Raw genomic sequence first — 18,056 nt, 5'->3', positions numbered from 1 at the left:
TGTGAGAAAGTGAATGAGTAAATGAATGAATTGGTGGCAGAGTGGCCCTTGTTATATGAAACTGAGGGCCATACAGAATGACTTGGGTAGCAATTTATGTTACTTATACTGCAGAATTACAAGCCTAAAGCAAGAGCTAATTAGTTCAGCATGAAGTTTCCTTTGCCCAGAAGCCCCTCTTGATGTCAATTCTCTTCACATTTCTCTCCACCCATCTAGAATTGCAGTGTTCTGGGTGGCTTTCTTAAAACATCATCTTAAATAACAGGAGCTCCAGAACACTCAGACTAGATATTTGTCATGCTCTAAGAATCAGTGCTTTATCTTAATTTTTAAAAACCTTTGGCATTCTTTCTTCCTCAGAATTAAAGTTTGCTTTCATTCTTGGGACCTTTCCCTGGACCCATGCATCTATTTCTTCCTGGTTCTCCCTGTATGCCCCTCTCTTCACTTCAGCTTTGTTGATTTGCCTTTTATAAATTTAAGAGGTGAATTCTTAAGTTCTCAGACCCTGTGGATTTAATCACATCTGTAGGGACCTGAAAAGAACACGGGAAAAAACTATTTTTCATGATCTGTCATCAGGAACTGTGATAACTCAACCACAAGCTTACAACCCAGAGACCTCCGCTGCACACATTTGAAAGCCAGAATGAAGCTCTGCAGGGTCCTTCTCCAGAATACTTCATCTCCAACAGGGCAGGTGACTTTGCTTCCTTCAGTCTCACCTGGAGGCCTGCCCCTTCTTTGGTGTTACTTTCAACTTGCATGCCTTTCTAGACGACATCATTGCACATTGCCTTCTCATCTAAAACCTCTGTTCTACCCCACTGAGATAAGCCAGGTAGCAGGAGAGCTCCTGACAGCAGCCTGTACTTTGTTGGAGAGAGTGAGGCCCGGGATGTGTTAATACCAGCTGACTAGAGAATTGGAGAGAAGGGGGTAGGGCCAATTAAGGGGAGATTGGGAACTTTTGTAGACACAAACTCTTGCTCCAGGCTTGCTAAACCACTAATTATAATTGCGCTCATCCACCTCTCCTCTCACCACTAAAGAAGCATGTCTATCCAGGCAGGGCCAGGGGTTGCTTGCTTTTCCCTGAAGCAATCTCACTGTTTAACTCAAGTCCTGCTTCTTAGAAGTTCATTTAGAAGTCCTGTTTTGACCTGGATCAGGACTAGGGTAAGACAAGCTTACCCTAGAGAGAAAAGTTTAAGGAGACACACTCCCAGGTGCTGACTCTGCACTTGAACTGCTCTGAGAGGGAGGACCCCCTTAAATTTCTTGCCTTAGACACCTTTTTGTCTCTCCCAGTTTCTAGCCCTGGTTTTGACCCAAATGTTTTAAGCAGGTGATCCTTCCATACAGATTAAGTAATCATGGTAAGGTTGACGGGAATGTAGAAAACCTTTACTGTGATCTTTCTACTGAGCTCTGGAAGGTTTTGTGAGTCCTTACCTGCCCTGCCTCCCCTTGTAGAAGAGAGCTATTTGTTGAGGGTTTAGTAATATGTTGGATTCTTGGCAACGTCTTCTCTTGATGATTATTTATTGTTCTCCCAACAACCCTGTGAGGCTGGTGGTGTTACCCCGTTTTGTGGATGAGAAAAATGAGATAGAAGAGGTTGTTTGCCTAACTAGCAAGAAAAGTAGTCAGAATTTGGCCCCAATTTGTTGGACACCTTAGTATTCATGCCTAAGATGGCATCTGCAACCACACAAGATAAAAAGCCCTTGTGCTTTTCATTGGCAGGGATTTGTATGTAGGGAGAGGCAAGGGGCCCAAGAAAGGAGTGTAGAATGGAGATTCCAGAGGTAATGCAAAGGGAAGAGGAGAGAAGCCCCACTCTGCAGTCTGAATTGTTCACAACAGGCTTTAAGCGTGGGCCATAGCGGGTGATGATGGGCCACGCTGAGCCTACATGGATTCTTTGGCAAGAGGGTGACCTTCTCTCTGCTCAGCCCATCTGTCTGTACCTCCCCTTTCTCTGGCAGCAGCCCTACCCTCTTTAGGGCTTGCTCACCTTGGATATTTTTAGCTCAAGCCTAGACCAAAGAATGAGCAGTCCCCTTGGCTTTGCTCAATGAAATGACACCTGACATTCTCTTAGTGCCTTGCTCATGTCCTCCCTTGCTGAACACCTTTTTCTTACTTTTCAACCAAGCAAAATCCTATTTCTGCCTCAAGGCCCTTTGTGAGCATCACCTCTCTTAGAAATTTTCTTCAGCTTTTCACTTACCCCCTTACCTTCTACAGAATGAAATGGTTCTCTCTTGCCATGGTCGTCTTCTGGTTTTGGGAGCCTCTCCTACTGTAGAGTTCTTCATCTCTGAAAACAAGTCTGCTTCTGATCCATCATGAGCTACTTGCAGGCAGAGAGAGGGATTGCTTTAGTGCTGCTCTGCAGTGTTCTGCTGATACCATGCATCAACTTTGGGCTGCTTTTACCACCTTCCCAGAGAATGTTCTGTTTGTCTTAATAAAGTGGTTTTAAAGAATCAAAGCACAATGAAGACTACAAAGTGGAAACTGAAACTCCCTTTTCCTCTTCCAATTCTATTGCTCAGTGGCATCCACTATGGTGCCTGATACTCCTTCTTCCAGAGGTTTCCATATGCAAACACAAGTGCACAGATGCACATCTACCCATAGACACATTTCTCTGATGTTTTTTCCAATAGCACAAACCATGCATATGTTTTGTGGATTTGTTTTTTTCTATTTAATAGTGTAATGTGGTCATGGTCCATTTCCACGCATACAGAATTGGTTCAACAGCTCTGTGTAGAAGTACCATAATTATTAAGTATCCCTTGTTGCTGGATATTTGTGTTATAATATTATCTGGCAGTGAGTGTCCTTGTACTAAAATACATGTTTGAGTATTTTTATGGCTTTGAATCTTAGAGATGGAGTTCTTGGGGAATCTAGTGTGTGCTTTTGGATTTTGGAGGATACTACAAAGTTGCCTCCAAAAGGGCTATGCAGATTTTCTCTTCAAACAATGAATGAGAATGCGCTCTCCCTACATCCATACCTGAAGCTAACAATGTATATTACCCATCTTTACAACCTTTGTGAAAGGTGAAAATGAGGTTTAATTGCTGCTTTGATTTACATTTCTTTAATATATTGGTAAAGTTAATTATTCTTCAATGTTTATTACTATTGGCATTGCTTATTAACAGCCTTTGTCTGTTTTTCTTTTGGACTATTCATCTGTCCCTATTGATTTCTTTTTTAAAAAAAAATTATTTTTTCATGAGAGACAGAGAGAGAGGCAGAGACATAGGCAGAGGGAGAAGCAGGCTCCTCATGGGGAGCCCAACACAGGACTTGATCCCTGGACAGGGATCATGCCTGGAGCCAAAGGCAGACACTCAACCACTGAGCTACCCAGGCATCCCTGACCCTATTGATTTCTAAGAGCTCTTTTTATATTGGAGAGATTAGGCATTTGTTTGCCATATGTATAGGAAATATTTTCCCCAGTTTATCTTTTAATTTGTTCTCTGGGTTATTACTATTAACATTTTTAATGAAAGTCTTTTTATACTTAAATGCTTCCTAAAGAGTCAGATTTTTTCTTTGCTGTAAAATAAGAGTTTAAGCTTTGAACTTGGATCAGAGTTCAAACACAGGCCACACAGCTTTCTTGCTGGACTTGCACAAATCTTTTAACCTCTCTGAGCCTCAGGGTCCTCCTCTGATACATAGGAATAGTGCTGGAAATAAATCGGGTGTAATGTAGCCAAAGACCAAAATGAATGGAACTGGTGGAGAACCACCTCTAAACTTAGGAAGTAGGTTCTCTCTGGCCCAGTGCAGCTCACCTTCTCTCTACTCCCCTGTTGTGGTCCTTCCCTAAAACTCTGCTCCTTGGTCTAGGGGGTTGCTTCACCCCCTACTGATGTGCCCTTCCTTTTCTCGCCCTAAGAAAACCTGGGTGAGAAGATTCTGGCTTTCTCTCCCCCCCCCCCCCCCCGAGTAATAGTGAATGAATGCCTTCTTTTTCCACTTTCCCTACATTAAATATCTGTTCCTCCAGCCAGGCCTTCTGGCCACCTGGCAAAGGTCACCCCAGCATTCTCCCTGACATCACTGGAACTTAGTGAACCTCATCATTTCAGCCTCATATCAATTTGCTAGATTTTCATTTAGTTTTTGAGTTGTTCATCCCCTCTTTCATTGAGACTAGTAATTTCGGGGGCTGTATTGTAATTTCGAGATGTTGCTTTAGAAGCACTACAAAACATTAAAGTACATTTAGCCTTGAATTGTCACTTAAGATTATTGCAGGAAATGAGGGCTTTCTGGATCATAAATGTGACAATAGATGGAGAGCACAGCTTCTATTATGACTAAATGGGGACAAAGAGAGTAAAGAAGTGCTAAGTACATAGCAACTGCTTGTGTGGGTGCCAAGGAACCCGGGGGAATCAAGGCTGCTGGACGATGGGGGCTGGCCTGGGCTGGGGCGCCTGGGAGGGGAGCAGACCATCCCTGAGCAAGGGGCACACAGAGCCCCTTCCCTACCTGAGAAGCATACTGAATGGGTTGTGGAGGATTGGGGACACAGACTGGGCTTTCTTTTCATCTCCCACTCCACTCCCATCCTCCTCTACCTTTGTGTTGAGCACCGTGTGCCAAGACTCAGAATGCCTTCAATGGCCAGTTTCACTTAATGTCAGGCTGTTTGCCCATGGCCTCTAAGGTCCCCATGGAACTAAAGGCCTTTAGAAGGTGGGAAGGAGGCCTGGGGCACTAGCAGCCTCTAAAACCTACTATGTGGGGGCTTTAGGGCACCCTGCCCTTGTGTTTGTCTTTGGTTTGGGGCAGACACCTGCCACGAACCTGTGGTGTTGCAGCCAGTCACACATCCCAGCTGAAGCACCCCCTGCAGGTGGCAGCCATGACCTCGAAGGCCTGGCCTGGCGTGTGGGCTCCCAGCACTGCAGACAGCATCTATATCTTCTGTCCTCTGAGGTGCTGGCTGCTGGGACCCACCACAGGCTCTTCCAGGGTGCTGGGTTCCTAAAGTGGGTCCTGCTGCCCAGTACACTTTCTTCTGGACTTGAGGTCAACGTGGCCTGGCATGGGGTTACAGCCAGGCCCACACAGACCATCTTGTGTGCAAGGCTCAACGTCTCCTTGCAGTGGGGTTGGGACACCTATGTCCTCAGAGGCCAGCCGGCAATGTGAACGGCAACTCAGGTCCTGAGCAGGATGGCCAAGGAAGCCAGTGGCAGATCTGACAGGTGTTACTAGTATCCGTGTAGCAGACTTCTTACACTCTTGGCTGGAGTACAGTAGAGCAGGTGTCCAGGCCATGGCACTGACACAGGGTCCCAGCAGGAAGGGAGAACTAACTTCCTACCCCTCAGCACCCAGAGGCTCAACTCCTGTAGCAAGCAACAGTAGCCCTGTTTTATAGATGAGGCATAAAGAGGTCAAGGAAGCAGGCTAGACAATGCACACAGGTCAGAGAGAGGAGAGCTCCTTGGGGGTCCCAGAAATCAGTCACTTTAGGAGTCCTGGGTACTCAGTCACCTCTGTGCTGAGTTGTCCTGCTGCAGACTCTACCAGCCTTCAGTCCCCCCCACCCCTTGCCCAAGCGAGACCACTAGCTCCTGAGAACCCACGTGTCTCTTGTGTCTTTCCTCATGGGCAGGGAGGGAAGGGGCAACCCTGTCCCCACTAGGACTTCCTTGCCATCACACCATTCCCTTGGCATTCTTGCCCTCTGATCCTTCTCCTCGCTGTTCACAAGCTGCCTTTCTTCCTCCCTAACCTATATATGGGCACAGTCCATGGCTTTGGGTGGGGCAAGGGAGGGCAAGCAGTGCCTGGTACTGATGTGTCTTGGATGGATGCATGATGGAAGCATGCCCTGTCATCTCAGCCCTTATTTGGCTTTGATGGAGCTTTGCCCTTGTCATCTGCTGACTGCGTCCTACTGTCTACTTGAGTTCACATGTCCTTTTAGGGCAGGGACAAGTTCTGCTCATCCTACACTCTACCCTTTAAGTACAGCTGTTAGCTTGGAGAGGATATCCAGGGGCCTGGGGCTCTGCTCTCCTGAATCAAGTGTAACCTTGTTTCGGGTCCTTAGATATGCTTGGGTACTTGGTGCCCAGGGTCCAGTTGCCCAGCTGGACATTTCTCAACAAAGTTTCCCAGATGCAGAGTGTAAGTAGCCTGCTGTCCTGTGCAGAACCCATCCCCTCCAACAGTTTCCCCTCTGGCATAGGAGACCCCCTGTTCCCCATACACTTGGTCCTAAGATGCCAGCTTAGGGCCTCAGGTAAGTAAGCCCTTTGCATGGGTGGCTTTCCCAGGATGACTCCTGATCCCCTGCACCAGGGCTTCTCAACACCATATAGTCTATGACATAGTCACAAAAGGGACATCCTGGGGAAGGGAGAGGGCTTCTAACAACCCACTCAAGCATCTCCTCACACAGTCCTCACATCCCTTTCTCCACTGCACTTTCCTGGGACTATGGAGCTTAGAGGCCATGCTGTCCCCAGGCTCTTTGCAAACGGCCCCACAGCACCTATGCCTTGCTACCTGGGGGAGCCATGTATGCAGCTCAGAGCCCCCTTTTCCCCCCAGGACAGGATCAGTTATTCTACATCGGAAAGGGAAGGTCTAGAAGGGGGATTCCTGCTTCTGCAGCTAGTCTTCCTACCCACCCTCCAGTGTCTCTTGGAGTCAAGTTTGCATTATTTGTTTGTGCCCAGATACTTGCCATCACCTCATCTTTTCCTCTTCATTTCTCTGTTGCTGGTGGGTTCTATTTAACTCATCAAACCACAGTCTTTGCATTTTTGATATATCCAGCCTCCAGAGAAATCTGGAAAAGCCTACTATGCATCTGTTCTGCTTTAGTGGTTTTCCTTTGGCCATAGCTGTTATCTGGCCTCTGCTCCAGCCCTGAGAGCTCTTTGCCCAGCTGCCACTGGAAGATTTCCAAGTTCCTGCCTCCTGTCCAGAGATGGCCAGCTGAAAGCTGGTCCCTGAGCTCAGGTGAATTCCCTTAGCTCATTACCAAAGTGTCTCTCAAAGAGCACATTAACACGGAAAGAAGAGTGTCATTGGCTTGCCGCCGCAGATGTCTGTGACTTAGAGCTTACAGCTCCCAGTGCTGGTGTCTAGAGCTGCCAATGCCCAAGGACTGAGCAGGATGGGTGGAGTGGGTCAACAGCACATTCTGATTTGGGATAAATACTGCTTCATTTTCAATGGATTCATCCAAAGCAGGCTATTTTGTCATCATTATTGCCAGATCTTTGTGGGACAAGCAGTGCCTGAGGGATCTCTCACCACCTGTAGTCCTGGGCACAAAACTCATCTATACAAATAATTGCCAAGTTGCCATTTTGAGGTGCAGAGCAGGGATCAGGACAGTTGGGGTGTAGTAGATTCAGTGAGTATGGTGGAGGCAGGATTAAACCCTGGCCCTAGTCTGTTTAGCTGGTGTTTTTGGACAAGTCTATGATGTCTACCAAGTGGATTGAATGATGCCCAACTTCCCCGGTTATTGTGATGATTGAATTTATAAAGCTCCTTAGCTGGGCCTTGGATAATTCAATTCATCATGGCTTTTTAGTTTCCTCATCCTAAATAAGAAGGCTGCTTGAATGTTTCCAGCCGCTTCTGTGGGTGCTGGTGTTAGAGAAGCCCCATTGAAGAGTTCAGGTTGGAGGTGAAAGGGCCGCCCTATCCATTTCTGTTCATGCTCACTGACCCCCTAATCGCTGGTGGGGGAGAGGGGAGGACTCCTGGCTGGGGAGTTTTCAGAGAGGCTTGTCCAGCCACCCAAATATCAACAGGTGCCCATTGGGCAGATGAGGAACCCTCCAAAGAGAGTTTCAGAGATGTGCCTGCAGCCACACAGGTGGAAGAACCCAGAACCCTAGACTCTAGATTTCAGGTACCTCCAGGAAATCCTGAAGGGGAACTGAGGGAAGAGCAAAGAGGGGATGGTGGGAGAAGGAGAGTGGGGGGAACATGGGGATAAAAAGCTTATGCGGGTGCAGGTTTAAAAGGTAAGGGCAAAATTAAAGCTTCTGAAGGAAGCTAAACCATTGCTTCCCCACCTCCTGTTCAGCCTACCCTCCAAAGACAGGATGGCAAATGATTCAGTGCATAAGCTCTGGTTTGGGAATCAGAGTATGGAAGCAAATTTCACTCTAGCTCTACCACTAACTAGCTCTGTGACTTTGGGCAAGCTTCCTAACTTCTCTGGACCTTTCTTTGCTCATTTCCTCATTCATTCTCATCCAGAAAGCTGGATTAGAGCACCTGTTGTCTCTTCTAGCTGTAAAAATTTCTGTGACCATTCAAGCAAAAACCCTGGAACTCTACTGTAACTGCTCTTAGACGGGAAGCCAGCAAAATTACCTTAGAAGTGGCTTGCCAAGGCCCTGGAATGATGGAAAAGCCAAGAGCAGCCTGCATCTGATGCTGGGGTAGAGGAGCAATCTCCTACCGCTAATCCCCACCACTTCTCTTCCACCCATGCAGCCCAAGCCTTTTTTAGCTCTCACAGAAGGGCTTCTATCTCAGTAACCTATGTATAAGAGGAGGCCACAAATAACCAGAGTGACTGTGCCAGTCAGCTAAGGTGGCCATAACAAAATACCACAGACTGGGGTGGCTTAAGCAACAGAAATTTCCTTTCCTTAAAGATACTCTAGAGGCTAGAAATCTAAGATCAAGAGATCACCAGGTTTGGTTTCTCCTAAGCCTCTCTCTTTGGCTTGTGGATGGCCACCATCTCACCGTGTCCTCATATGGTTTTCCATCCGTGTTGTCGGTGTCCTGTAAGGATACCTGGTCATAGCTGGATTGTGCCCCCCATAGTTGGGGGCACTGTAATGATCTCATTTTAACTTAACTACCTCTTTAAAGACTTTGTCTCCAAGTGCAGTCCCATTCTGAGGTACTAGGGGTACATAACCATTATCCTGACTTATAATACCATATGTTAGCTTTTCCTATTTTTGTACTTTGTACACACAAAATCACATATCATGTAACCTTTTGTGTCTAAATTTTTCACTAAACATTGTGAGTTCATCCGTATTGTACGGTGTGTTTGTATTCTGATCCTCAAGGCTGTCTGTAGTGTGAATATTCCACAGTTTCTACTTCTATCGTTGGGCTGTGAAGTAATTTCCAGTTTGGGGCTATCATAGACAAATTCCTATGAACATTCTTGTACGTGTCTTCAGCTGTTGGCATATCCTGCATTTCTGTTGCTGTATACCTAGGAGTGGAGTTACTGAGTCCTAGGGAATGCATACAAGCAGCCTTAGGAGAGACTGTCAAATAGCTTTCCGTGGTGGTTCCAAGTTTCAGTATCACCAGCAGCATTTGAGTGTGATGGTTGTGCCATAGCCTTGCCTATACACATTTTTTTTAAATTTCTGTATATATATTTTTTAAATTAATAAGCTAAACTTTATTAAAATTAAAAACTTCTGCTCTGTGAAAAACAATAGGAAGAGAAGTAGAAGACAAACCACAGAGCAGGAGAAAATATTTGCAAAAGACACATCTGATAATTTCAGCCATTCTGTTGAATATGTGGTGATATCACATTGTCATTTTAATTGGCATTTCTCTGATGATTCATAATGTAGAACACTTTTGCATTTGTTTAGTGGCCATGTGGATGGTTATTTTTGTGAAGTGCCTATTCAAGTCTTTTGCCCTTTTTCTTTTCCTACGGAATCATCTGCTTTTTTTCTTATTTTATAGTAATGCTTTATACATTCTCTCTGAATCGCCTTCTGATTTGAGGACAATTTTGAGAGTAAAAGCAGGGAGCCAATGATAATTAAGGTACAACAAGTATTTTAAGTCAGGATCACCTGAGGCAAATTGGGTAAACTCTAATTTGATCAACCCGTAGTGTATTTGAGTTTTAAAAAGATTTTAAAAGGCAAATAGGAAGGCACCAAGGGTTTCATGAAAGAAAAAAAAAAAGAAATTCATGTTTGTAGTACATGGTTTTTCAGGGCTCTCCATTCCCTCTTTTCCTGCTGAAGACGTTCACCTTCAGAGTCCAGTATTAGAATGAATTTTATTCCCATGTGGTGCTGATTCAGCACTCTGCTTTCTCTCTGCCCACAATCTGCTTTAGGGTCATTAAACTTGTGACATTTTATGATCCTCTTAGTCCAACCTCTGACTTTTTATTAATGAAGAAACAAATCTTGAGTGATTAAATGACATTCCCAAGGTCACACAGCTGGTTAGTTACAGAGCTGGAACTAGAACATAAGGTTGCAGTGCTTTCTTCAAGAGCATTTTTATAAGTCTCAATATTTAAATCAACCCATAAATACCTTTGTGTGCAAGGTTAAAGGAATTGATATCTGTTGAAATATTAGGGAGTGGAGGGAGGGCACAGACCTGGAAGTCAGAGGCTCAGCCATTGATGGTGCCAGGTTTACCGTTCACTCTGTTTTCTCGTTGATTAAATAGGGTTCTACTGGAATGTCCTCTGATATACCTTCCAACTTTAAATTCTACATCCAAAAATATCTTGCATAAGGGAGGACAAGGGATATTCAACAGAAAGTTTTTGCAACAGGAAACAAGTAAATGAGTATAGATTTCCTTTGAAAGGAACGGATTGGGTTGCTTCAGTCAATAAGGAGAAAACAGAGAAATTAGGCTTCAAGTAGATAGAGTCCCAGTGGTATGAGAGGTGGAGAGCAGCCACAGCTGTCTCTCTTTTATCCCAAATAGGCAAAAGAAAATGTTTGTTTATAGGAGGGAAGGGTTCGGATTATACCTGAGAGACTGAGTGATATTACCTTAGGAGGTTGAAAAATCTCCTCTGTAGTTCACTAAAGACATTTATATAATTGGGATTGTTAGGGTTGGAAATAAAAGAAAACCATATTAAAGTGGCTTAAGCAAAATCTGTGTGTGTGTATATAATTTTGATTGGCTTATGTAATCGAAAAGTCCATGGATAGATCCTTACTTCAGGCCTGGCAGAAACCGGAGTCAAGTAATGTCAGAGACCCATGCCTCTCTCTCTTGCTGTGTCTTCATTTTGCTTTCCTGGGCATTGGCATCCATTTCAGGTAAGGATCTCCCATATTAGGGCAGTGATGCCACTTGCTTCCAGGCTTACGTTGTTCTGGCTTAGCAACTCTAGCAGAATATTTCTTTTCTAGTGGTTCCAGCAAATGTCCTATGGCAGGCTCTGGCCTGATCTGGGTCCCCTTGCCCATCACTGAATCAGCTACTGTAACTCTGATTGTCCACTCTTTCATTATCTCTCTACCTTTGGCGGTTGGAGAGTGGAGTCCGCTCCCAACCTGAACTTCAGGGATGGAGTCCGGGACAGTTGTTCCCCAAACGACTATCAAGGTTCTCTCACTGGAAAGAGGGAAGATTAATTCCAAGCAGACACAAAAACTGATGTACTTTACCATCTGTGATACTGTGACTTATAAGAAATATATGTGAACTTTGGAATTTATAGAGTGAGGAGAGCAATCAAGGTATCTTTTGTCATGTTTATGAGGGGACTTCTGGAAAGCACCTCTGGATGGGGGCTGGTTGCCAGCGGAACCAACTTTGTCATTAGAAGGGTGGGACTGAAAGTTTTCAACTCTGGGAAGGGGGAGGAGCTGCTGCAGATTGAATCAATCAACAATGATCAATAATTTTTTTTTTTTTTAAATTTTTTTTTTTTTTAATTTATTTACGATAGTCACACAGAGAGAGAGAGAGGCAGAGACACAGGCAGAGGGAGAAGCAGGCTCCATGCACCGGGAGCCCGACGTGGGATTCGATCCCGGGTCCCCAGGATCGCGCCCTGGGCCAAAGGCAGGCGCCAAACCGCTGCGCCACCCAGGGATCCCAATGATCAATAATTTAATCAATCATTGTAATGAAGCCTGCATAAAACCCCAAAAGGATGGGGTTCACAGAGCCTCCTGGTGGATGAACACATGGAAATGGGGGAGAGTGGTGCCCCAGAGAGACCATGGAGGCTCCGCATCCTTTACCCTACCTCACCCCCTGCATCCCTTCCATCAGGCTGTTGCTCAGTTACATCTTTTTTTATAACCAACTGGTAATCTAGTTAAGTGAAATGCTTCTCTGAGTTTGGTTAGTTGCTCTAGAAAATTAATGGAACCCAAGGTGGAGGTCATTGGAACCTGAAACCTATAGCCAGTTGATCAGAAACACAGGTGACAACTGGACTTGTGATTGGCACCTTGAAGTGGGGCCAGGGGCAGTCCTATAGGACCTAGCCCTTCACCCATGGGATCAGGTGCTATCTTCAGGTAGACAGTGTCAGAATTGAGTTGAATGGTTGGGCACCTGCTTTCAAGTTGTGCAATCCAAGTGCAGCAGGATGCCATGCTCCAGGCATGATGGTGACAAAGGTATTAATTTGTCTTTCCCCTCAAATTCACGATTCTAGGAAACACAGAAGAAGGGAAACAATGTTTATTGAGGAACAATATTCCAAATACTGACATAGAACCTCATTTTATATCTCTCTAAGATTTTTTTTTTTCAATTAAAGACAATGACATGCAAGAAGGTTGAGCTGCTACTTCTGCGGGGTCACATTACTCAGCAGCGAAGGAGCCCAGTTCTCAGCCAGGGGTTCTAATCCTAAAACCCCCCTCCCTGCACAGTGCTGCCTTCTAAACTGGGGCTTCGGTGCCTAGAGATGTGAAGGTCCTAAATGTTAGAGTGGAAAGACAGAGCCTTGGCTGTAGGAAAGGATAAAGGGGTCTGGCCTAGGTCCTTTCCCGCCAGCTGGCCAGTCCAATGACCTGGGAAGAGCCTGTCACTTGTTCTGGACCTCCTTGTTTGTATCTATATAGTATGGGGCAGGAGGACTGATGGACAAATCTATAAGGTGCTGCAAAGCCAAGTATGACCAGTCTATGATAGAGTTGAAGCGGAGGGCCTAGCTGTGCTGGCTCTGGCCTTGGCACAGACCTATCCTAAGGAGGCTTTGGAGTTACGCGTTGGGCTTCTGACCAGGTTCATTCCCAGCATGTGCCATGACATGCCAATGCCCCACACCCATGAGTCTTACCCTGGTGCTTTCCCCCACCCCCTACTCCCACCACCTTAGATGCATCTTGCAGTGTGTACTCTCCCCACCACACACATCTGGACCTTGCTTCTGCCAGTGGACACTCCCAAGTAGAGCCTTGCCCTGGGAAGCACATACTTATTCTCAGAGGAGTTCCAGAGTTGATGCCAGAGGCCTCTGTCATCCCCTGGATTCCAGCCTGCCTTTCCTGGGTTGAGCTGGTTGCCTGAGGGCTTGTTTGGTCTCCTGCATCTTTCTTCATCCTCTCCCAGACTCCGCTCAGAATGCGCATAGTGTTGCCCCTTAAAACCTGAGAGACCCGCACATTCTAAGGTGGCCTCGAGCAGGGCACTGGCAAGAGAGAACAGAGTCTTGTTCCTTTACCCACCCAGGACCACAAGCTGGTCTTCCTGGAGAAGAATAGGGCTGTCTCACCGCCTTTCTGCCCTGTCTCTCCAGGTTCTAGACTTATCTGAAGCCAGGCTATTCTAAGTGTATGTTCTAGGGTTGGGAAAGGTAGCATCTGATTTTTCTCTTAAAACTCCAAAATCATTTTTCAAAGTATTAAGCTAAGTGTGTGTGTGTGTGTGTGTGTGTGTGTGTGTGTATAAAGTCAGTGCACCAGGGTTCCAGTTAAATTAGAAATTCAGGGTAGGACCTTGGCACATATTTTAATGGGATTCAGTTCTTCCCTACTTTCAGTAAACTTGTGATGAGGGCCTACTAGGCTATGCTAGGCATGAATTGATGGCTGGGATACATGTGGCCTTTGCTCTCCTGATCATCGCAGTAGGCCAGGTATGGAAACTTATCATTAAAATAGTGTGGTTGCACTTTCAAGGAAGCAGGGACAAGGTCAAGAGAGGTTCTTTTTCTTTGAATGAATAGGGAGCCCTTCCCAAAGGAAAAAATATTTGGGCAGGTAGGAGTTTCCTGGAATTCATCTTAGGCAAAATTCTGGTATGTCTTGGAAATTTGAAAAAGCATGGAACTCAGCAGGGGAATGTTTGTAAAAAGCCTCAGGGGACAGGCAGTAGGAGAGTGGGGGAAAAACTGGAATGCTAAGTGATGCTAAGAAGCTTACATATGGTAGCACAGGCCACACATCAACAGGGTGTTTTGTTAAAATTGCAGATTCTGATCAGCAGGTCTGTACTGGGGCCTAAGATTCTGCATTCTTAGCAAACCTTCAGGGGATGCCATGGACCACAATCTGGGAAGGATGAAAGCATTTGGGTATCACTGAAGACTTTACATAAAGGGATGATTATAATCCTTTGAATGTGTATACCTGGAAATACTACAAAGTATAAGAATCCTGTCTAGTTCAGACAATATCCCTGTGAAATGTGATTCATTGACCTGTAGGTTTTAGAGGAGACTCCTGGAGTACAGAGGAGTTAAGTAATTAGAGCCTTACAGGTGGAAAGGGCCTCAGAAATCTAAGACAAACCATCATTTTACAGGCAAGGAAACTCCTTTGTCATTTCTGAGGTGGTTCTGGGTCAAACTTTCAAGCCCCACTTCTGTAATTTGACTGTGTTGCTCAATTAACATAGGTCCCTCCTTCCAGACAAAGGTTGGATGCAGATCTTTAGTCCATCCTGGGAAAGGTCCCATGCTTGCCTCCCTCTTTTGGTTAAGCTGTTGGAAAGGGTGTGGGACTAGATCTCTGGAAAAGAGGGTTGCAAACATGGGCACATAATGCTGGAAGGATGTACTTGAAGTTGTGAGCATCTTTGATTGCACAAGATCCCAGGTTTTAGGCTTTGTCTCCAACTCATTTTCTTTGTAACCTGAACCAAATTGATTCAGGGTAATGCTTGTCACCCTTTTCATCAGTTAAAAATAGGGATGACAGCCTCCCATCAATCCACCTCACTACATGGTTAGGAGCAGGAACTGGTAGGTCTTTCCGCATGTATTGGGTACCGACTGTGTACCAGATGCCATGCCACACACTGCACACCAAGAACAGGACAGACCCAGCTCTAACCCTAGGGAGCTCACATGGCTGAGAAGACAGACGTGAAGTGCACACGTTCCAAGTTAACTACATCCAATTGTAGAGTGCGGCCAAGAAGTATGGGGTAATGGGTGCTTATAACAGGGGTCCAAATGTGAAATATCAGCTTCTAGGAAGAAGCAGTCTTTCAGCTGATGACTAAAAGATAATGTAAATTAGGAAGATGAGAGGAAGGGAAGCAGGCTTGCTAAGAACTCTGAGGCAGGAAGGGATTGTCTGGCTCTAGGAAATGAGAGAGTGTTAGGTGTTCCAAACAGACACAGAAAACAGAAAGTGTTAGGTGTTCCAAGCAGAAGGTTGTATGAGGAGAGTGCGAAGGAATAAGCTAAGTCAGATCCTGTAGGGCTTGCTAGAGACTGGGGATTTATTCTCAGGCCAAATATAAGCAATTGGGAGGTTTTAAGCAAGGGGATGACATAACCTTTTAATTTAACAAGATGATCCTGGAGAGTGTCTTGGGCAGGAGTGGTTTTGAACAAGACCAGTTAGGGAGCTAGTCCAGGCATGAGAAAATGGCAGCCCCTATTAGGGGTCTCACAAAGGGATGACGAGAAGGGGACAGGCTGTGGAGGTATGTGAAAGGCTGAGGAATTTGAGTATGGGAAGGAGGAGGCTGAAGTAGAACGGGGTGGGGTGACTTGCGTGTTTTCAGTTGGAAAAACTCAGCGAGTGATACTAGAGTTGATTGAGGCTGGGGGCAGTGGAGGGAGGGCAGGTCTGGATGGCTGGCTGGTCAGTAAGTCAGTTTGGACATGTCCCATCATAGATGCAGATGAGCTCTCCAGGCCATGATGTTGAGTAGGCATTTGGCTGTAGGGATCTGGCTCTGGATGTCTCCTGAGGCTGGCAACACTAGCTTGGGATTGAATATCCTTAGAGAGGGTATCTCAGAGCAGAGGCATGGAGGAGGCACCCAGGGAGAGGGGGTGAGAAGGTGGTGGTAAAGACCTGGGGACAGTGCCTGGAGGTGCTCTGCCATTTGGTGGTCAGATGAAGGAGACAGGTGAGATAACAGATAAGGACCAGCTTCAACACGGAAGCAGGATGCTGTGATTGTTGGGCTGCACTGGATTTAGCGTGTAGAAGAATGCTGCGCATCTTTGACAGTTATTGCTACACTCGGATAGAAGAACTCACGCTTCGTGCTCCCAAACCTGCAAGGCTATTTCCTTGGAGTTTTTTTAGCCCTATGAAAAGAAAAAAAAAAAAAATTCTACCAGAGGGATTTATTCTTATCCTGTCATGTAACAGTAATTTCATTTTCAAATCATTAACAGGAAGGCATCCTTATCTGATCATTCCTGATACAAAACCCTATCTTGGAAGCCCGATACCATCTCCTCAACTTCCCCGAGAGCTTTACTGATTTCAGCTGAGAACCCTCAGCTCTAAATAAAACACGGTATGAGCCTGGCTCCTTCCTGAACTTCTTTTGGTATCTCTCCCATCAGCTGAATCCTTTTTTTTTTTTTTCCCTCCTGTCCTGGCATTTTGCTTTAGATTGTTCCTAGAATTTCACTGCTAACTTACATGATATGAGCAGATAATGGGAAACTGAACTTATTTTCTAATTTACTTTGAAACCAAATTTTAGATAATATTTATGAGGAGGGAAAGAGCCAGCCTATGATGGGTGAGAGTAGCCTTTACCTCTGAATGTAAATGACTTTTTATAGGAAAGTATCCTTCTCCAGAACTCTTAGTGTGCATGGGAGTGGGGGTGGGATAGATGTGCTTGCTTTCCATAACATAAATGCAATCAAAAGCAGACCTTCTCTAGTCTAGCCTCCCAGACTCCTATTCAAAGCTAGTTTGTTTCTTTGAATTCCACCAAGCTTTTCTCTACCTAACAGGAAACTTCATTGTGTTCACCTTAAATGTAAAAAGGCCTTTTCAAGATGACTCATGCTTTACCAGAGAGAGATGTGCTTGGGGAGGTGTTTATTTTCTGACAGCTAAGATTCTGAGACACCCATAGAAACAAATATATTTCAGAACTTGTGGCCATTTGAATTGAAATGCTTTAACTTGAATTTGGGACTCAGAAAGCATTTGATCTGTCACCCCCCCACCCCACCCTCCATGGGGCTCCACAGCTGAGTGGCAGGGTGGGCAGTAGAGTCAAGAGCACCAACTCTAGATCAGACTGCCTGGGTCTAACCTCTGGCCTGTCCTGGCCAGCTGTGTGTTTGGCCAGGAGATGTGACCCATCCTCGCTTCAACTTTCTTATCTGTATGATAGCAACAAAGTCGAGTCATGGCCACCTTGTGGGGCTTGCTGTAATGTTTAAATAATCAAGTGTAAGTTAAAATTTTTTTTTAATTTTTTCAAGTGTAAGTTAAGTGTTAAGAAGGGTGTCTTGAAATATACATGCATTAGGTTAATTTTAGCGAGTATTACCTCCACCCTGGAGCAGCCGATGGGATTAGGTAATCAGTAGTAGTTGCTGCCATTCGTGCCCCACTGCTGTGCTCCTTTCGGGCGTGTATGTCCTTGAGATTTTCTTACAGTCACTCCATGAGGCAGATACTATTTTCACCATTTAAACCCAGATCAGTCTGACAACAAATCCCAGCGCTCACCCCCTCCACTGTATGGGAGCTCAGCCTGGGGGTTACATGGCTATGGGGCACTGGGTGTGGGTTGGGATGTGAGCTGGAGGGTGGAGTACAGTATGGAGGACAAAAAGCAAAGATTCTTAGCTTAAGTGACCAGATGATCAGACAGTCATGGAGCCTCCCTGCCCCTTGTCATTCTTCCTGGAGAGGAATTGTGTGGGGACAGTGAGCCAGGGAGGGGCTCGGGGCTCCTGTCTTCCTATGATTTGGAATTTGTCCTCCTTGCAATCCTGCTGTCCATCAGTTGTTTCTTTTATTATGGCCTCTATTCCTTGCCTCTCTTCTTGAAACCCCAGCTTACCCCTATGTGTGTATTCG

General features: G+C 45.5%; 1 protein-coding gene across 1 annotated transcript in view; it reads left to right on the top strand.

The window, feature by feature from the left end:
• The window catches only part of GPR39 (G protein-coupled receptor 39), a 201,439-nt gene that overhangs the window by 173,030 nt on the left and 10,353 nt on the right, over positions 1-18,056 (top strand). The gene's annotated exons all lie outside the window — the stretch shown is intronic.

This window comes from Nyctereutes procyonoides, unplaced genomic scaffold (genome assembly GCF_905146905.1).
Source record: "Nyctereutes procyonoides isolate TBG_1078 unplaced genomic scaffold, NYPRO_anot_genome, whole genome shotgun sequence".
NCBI classification, from domain to species: Eukaryota; Metazoa; Chordata; class Mammalia; order Carnivora; family Canidae; genus Nyctereutes; species Nyctereutes procyonoides.
This window is presented reverse-complemented; position numbering and strand designations above follow the sequence as displayed.